Here is a 5,000-nt window from a genome sequence, read left to right as displayed (position 1 = left end):
CACACACACACACACACACACAGACAGACAGACAGACAGACAGACAGACAGACAGACAGACAGACAGACAGACAGACAGACAGACAGAGCGGGAGGCAATTCTAGACCTTTGACTCTGTTCTTTCTTCACTGCCAAATAGGGATTCTAGGGTTGAAGTGGTTAAACTAAAGCTTATCCCTGGTCATAATATGGACATACCGAACAAAGATGCCCAAAAAAATCCATTTCGATCCACGTCGAATTGTAATTACTTCCTGTCAAACTAAAACATACTGCGTGATTACATAGGCAGATCCTTATGAATAAATATGAATCTTGTGTGATTCCCAATATAGCTGCCTGTTCCTCCAAACACACCTTATTTTAATTATCCATTTTGAAATGTCATTCAAGATGACGCCCAGACAGTGCATTACTCGTTTTAAACTTAAACAGTACACTAAAATATGTATCTGAAAACATTTTAGGATTGGTTGACACACGAATATAGGCTTCCGTTTCAGACTGATAATCAGTGATACTTCAAAATAAAATCAGCCAAAAAGGCAAAACATTTCACCATGTAATTAGTTGAAACAAAAATATTTGGCAGCCCCCTGTAGTAACTGTGAGCACATCCCCTAATGGGTCCCGGACCCCCTGTTGAAGACCCATGCAATAAAACATGTATTTTAGTTTCACCAAGCATAGTTTGGATATTGCCAGTCATAAATTTCTCTTCATGGATATCTTGCGTTACATCCTAGAAATCACAGCTGGCCAGCAGCTATGACAACGTTGACAAATGATTTACAGCAGACTGCTCTCTACCTCAGACAGATTGCTCTGGATCCACTACATGGATCAGACAGCTCCAGATGATTCAGAACGCTGATGCTCTAGTCCTTACTCTGACTGAGAAAGTAGATCATATCACTCCAGGCCTTCTTTGATCTTACAGACAGGCTTCCTGTCTGTCAAATAATTGATACTGAAAATGGTGAAATACAAAAAAATACTGTTGGTTTATAAAGCACTGCATTTCTTATGGTCTCTGTCAGGTGGACAGCTTTTTGTCCCTATAGAATCAGAACTAGAGTAAACGTATTGCATCTATACGTTTACAACATGAACCTTTAACAACATGAACCCTATAGCATCCCTATTCTGGGGCGCGTTGTGAACTTGTATATCAGCTATTTGTGAGTAGAAGCAAAAAAAAGAAGGGGCCTAGTATAGACCCATGGAAGACACTGATCAACATAGTAAACATAGGCCCGGACGGCGTAACCGTCTGGGCTCCTGGGCTGGTAATCCAGCCTGACAGCGTGTCACGGATTCGTCCCCCATTCCCGACGACCTTTGCTGCGTGTCACCCCCCCATCTTATGGGGGCGTGACATTGTTATGGACAGTACATTGTTATGGACAGTACAGAATCCTTTCTACCAATGACATATCATCGGTGGGGATTCCAAGCAAACCACAGCCTTTCTCTTCCTGGAAAGTTAGCATGCTGAAATAGAGTTTCAGTCTGAAACAGCCTCGCAACCAATCAGAAGGTTCCATCCCTTCAGGCTATGGCACGGTGGAACCTCACTCACACAGTGTTATTGTTTGTAGCCTGCAGGAGCAGGCTGGCCAAAGGAGAGAGATATGGCCAATGTGCAGAATGTTTGTTACCAAGTTGCTTATTTCTAACCTATAATGTTTTCAGATACATATTTTAGTGTGCTGATTAAGTTTACAATGGCTGCGGGTACATGGACAGTTTCATTCGGAATGAATACACTTCTATTCGGAATGAATGAATGGATGAATTCATTCAGAATAGAAATGCTCATGTAAACACCTCAATTGGAATAGAATATTCCATTCCAGTCTGACCCGAATGAATTTTCATTCGGGTTAGGAGGGGTGGTATAGACCATTTGAATCGGGATACACCAATCGGAATTGACCATGTAAACACTTTATTCCGAACGCTCCTCTCTGTTTGGAATACATGCATTCCTTTGCGCATGTCCGTGCTTATAGTGCTGTCAGAATTGTCCAAAAATGACCTATCAAATCTCTAATTCGGCCACGGTCGCTCCTGCGGGATAAAATGAATGATTCTATTCTATAGCGTCATTTAATAAGCCATGGTTAAAGGACAATTTTGGACTAAAGTTTTCTTACCTTTTCTATGACGTTATGATATCTTAGGATGAATGGTACAGTAGAAAAATTTCATAACTCCACCCCTGAGCCGCCACAGCTTAAAAGGTGCGCGGATAGGCCTTAGGTTAGATCACATATTTTAATAGCTTTTTTTGTAATTTTTTTTTATGAGATCTGACGTTCATAGTGACTGAACATTATACAACCAAAAAAAAAAAAAAAAAAAAAAACAGAAGTCTCGCTAGACGAGATTGAAATCTCCAGATTTCAATCTCGTCTAGCGAGACTTCTGTTTTTTTTTTTTTTTTTTTTTTTTTTGGGACAGTGTTCTGTCACTATGAACGTCAGATCTCATCAAAAAAAAATACAAAAAAAGCTATTAAAATATGTGATCTAACCTAAGGCCTATCCGCGCACCTTTTAAGCTGTGGCGGCTCAGGGGTGGAGTTATGAAATTTTTCTACTGTACCATTCATCCTAAGATATCATAACGTCATAGAAAAGGTAAGAAAACTTTAGTCCAAAATTCCCCTTTAAGCCCAGACTTGTCCAGGAGAACGGACGCTCCAAGGATTGCTGGCCTAGGCTACACTTTATGGATCTTTTTCTAAACGGGTATTTTAGCCCTCAGTTTTTAAAAAGAATCCCTGGCCACATGACAAAGATTTTTTTTTTTTTAATCCCTGTCCACACGTAAACGCAGAAACGCATTGATCAGCTGCAAGTTTCAATTTTAAATCAGATTTTACATTTATTTTATATATGAGGGGCCAAATAGTATACATTTTTAATCACATGTTAAGGCCCAATACTGCAATAGCTGCATTGTTTTAATAGCATACGTGAACAAAAATAAATGAAAACTACATTATTAGGGCGCAGCTGCAGCGAAAACAGATGAGTTTTACTTAATCAATTCATTACATGGGCAGCCGGAACGGTCGTCCCAAAACACTACGCCCCACGCACCTTTTGAGCGGGCCATCCACGGCCGCTCCATGGTCGCTGGATTTTGACCCGGGGCGATTGTGTTTTAGGGCGACAGACTCCGCATTCTCCGTGTGCGCACCGCGCGCTACTCGGCGCAGAAAGAGGGTTTTCGTCACAGTGAATGAGTTACAGCATGTTTCAAAGCTTTTTCATAATAATACAAGAAAAACGTGACACTCGGCATAATGAGTAGCTTATACTTTCTACTTAAGTATATTTTGATGCCAATACTTTTGTACTTTTGCCATAAATGAGCGTGCCTTGTTTCATAGACTGTAGTGTTGCTCTCTCTCTCTCTCCATGTATTATTATAATGACCATGAGCGGTCCGGTGTTTATGTATTATTATTTATTATTATAATGACCATGTGCGAATGCGCGATGACGTCATCTTACCTACATGAGAAATGTGACAAATAGTATAGGCTAGCCTACGTTTTACCGTGTCTGGTACCAATACAAAAAAAAAAACTGGTCTGAACTTGTAGATCTGCTACTTTTGCATTAAAACGGCGATAACAAAGGAACACAGGCTTGTACCGGAGTACCGCATACAACGCTGCCTGGCCAGGAGTCGGTGCGTTGCTTACCGGCCTGTCTACGACCGACAGACCTCCGCCGCGGAGGCACAAGGGGGCTATTCATTGCCTCCTCCCATGCCCACCAGGGGAAGCTCTGCTCCGGGTAGTGGCCCCTGGTCCATGCCCGGGCGTAGGCGGGAACCACTTTGCGCATGTCAAAAGTTATATTCCGAATGAATGCTTTGGTCATGTAAACGAGGAATACTTTTATTCAGGTCCCATGTAAACAGGTGAGTGGATCAGATTCCTCTATTCGGAATGAGTTCATTCGGAATGAATACATGATGGCCATGTACCCGCAGCCAGTGAGTAATACACCGTCTGGATATCATCTTGAATGAGATTCAAAACGGAGTAGTTCTGTAATTGAAATCAGCTGTGTGAGAAGAACGTGCAGCTATGGGAAACACACAGGTGAACGAAATGTCATCAGGCAGCATGTTTCGTTCACAGGAAGTAATTAAGATTGGCTTTTTAGGGAGCTTTGATATAAAAATACACAAATTCACATTTTTGGGCATCTATTGTTAGGTATGCTCATACGATGACCACAGATAGGCTCTAAAATTGTGGAAAACTTATTTTTCATTTCACTAACCTTTAATAATGATGAAATTGTTCCTCTTTTAAATGACCTGCGATGATGTTACTGGTGGGTAGGTTTCTGAGACACACTGAGTAGACAGAAATGGTGCCATCTTAAAATGAGCATCAGTGAGGACCAATTATAATGAAGATAGGTTGAAAATGGGTGAAGTGCTCCCTTAATGTTTTATGTGAAGCACTTTGGAATGGCCTTGTTGTTGAAATGTGGCTACAGTGTACAAACCAAACCCGCCTGGTCCTGTAAGATATGGAGGAATATTCATCACAATAACTTCATTAGGTTCTGGCCACTTCTGGAGCTACATTATTATAATGTAGCTCCATTCTCCAAAAACTAATTTACTCTCCCATCCTCCCATCCCACTCCTATAATTGAAAAGGCTCTCTCTCTCTCTCTGTGTGTGTGTGTGTGTGTGTGTGTGTGTGTGTGTGTGTGTGTGTGTGTGTGTGTGTGTGTGTGTGTGTGTGTGTGTGTGTGTGTGTGTGTGTGTGTGTGTGTGTGTGTGTGTGTGTGTGTCCACAGCAGACCAGTAGTCCAACTGCCTCCAAACTTGGCACACATCTCTGAGAGAGATGTTTTTGAGCCGGTATTTTGTATTTGTACTTTACTTGAGTATTTCCAATACTTTTACTTCTACTCCACTACATCTTAGAAACAAATATTGTACTTTTACTCCACAA

General features: G+C 41.3%; 1 protein-coding gene and 1 pseudogene across 2 annotated transcripts in view; both read left to right on the top strand.

Moving 5' to 3' along the window:
* Positions 1-5,000, top strand: part of LOC308097423 (acid-sensing ion channel 1-like) — a gene marked incomplete at its 5' end in the record, with an annotated part of 152,127 nt that overhangs the window by 82,965 nt on the left and 64,162 nt on the right. The window lies entirely within an intron of this gene.
* The window catches only part of LOC308097354 (thimet oligopeptidase-like), an 84,658-nt pseudogene that overhangs the window by 38,729 nt on the left and 40,929 nt on the right, over positions 1-5,000 (top strand). The gene's annotated exons all lie outside the window — the stretch shown is intronic.

This window comes from Gymnoscopelus braueri (genome assembly GCF_963280865.1).
Source record: "Gymnoscopelus braueri genome assembly, chromosome: 12".
Classification (NCBI taxonomy): Eukaryota; Metazoa; Chordata; class Actinopteri; order Myctophiformes; family Myctophidae; genus Gymnoscopelus; species Gymnoscopelus braueri.
The sequence above is the reverse complement of the archived record's forward strand: the minus strand, read 5'-3'. Positions and strand labels throughout refer to the sequence as shown.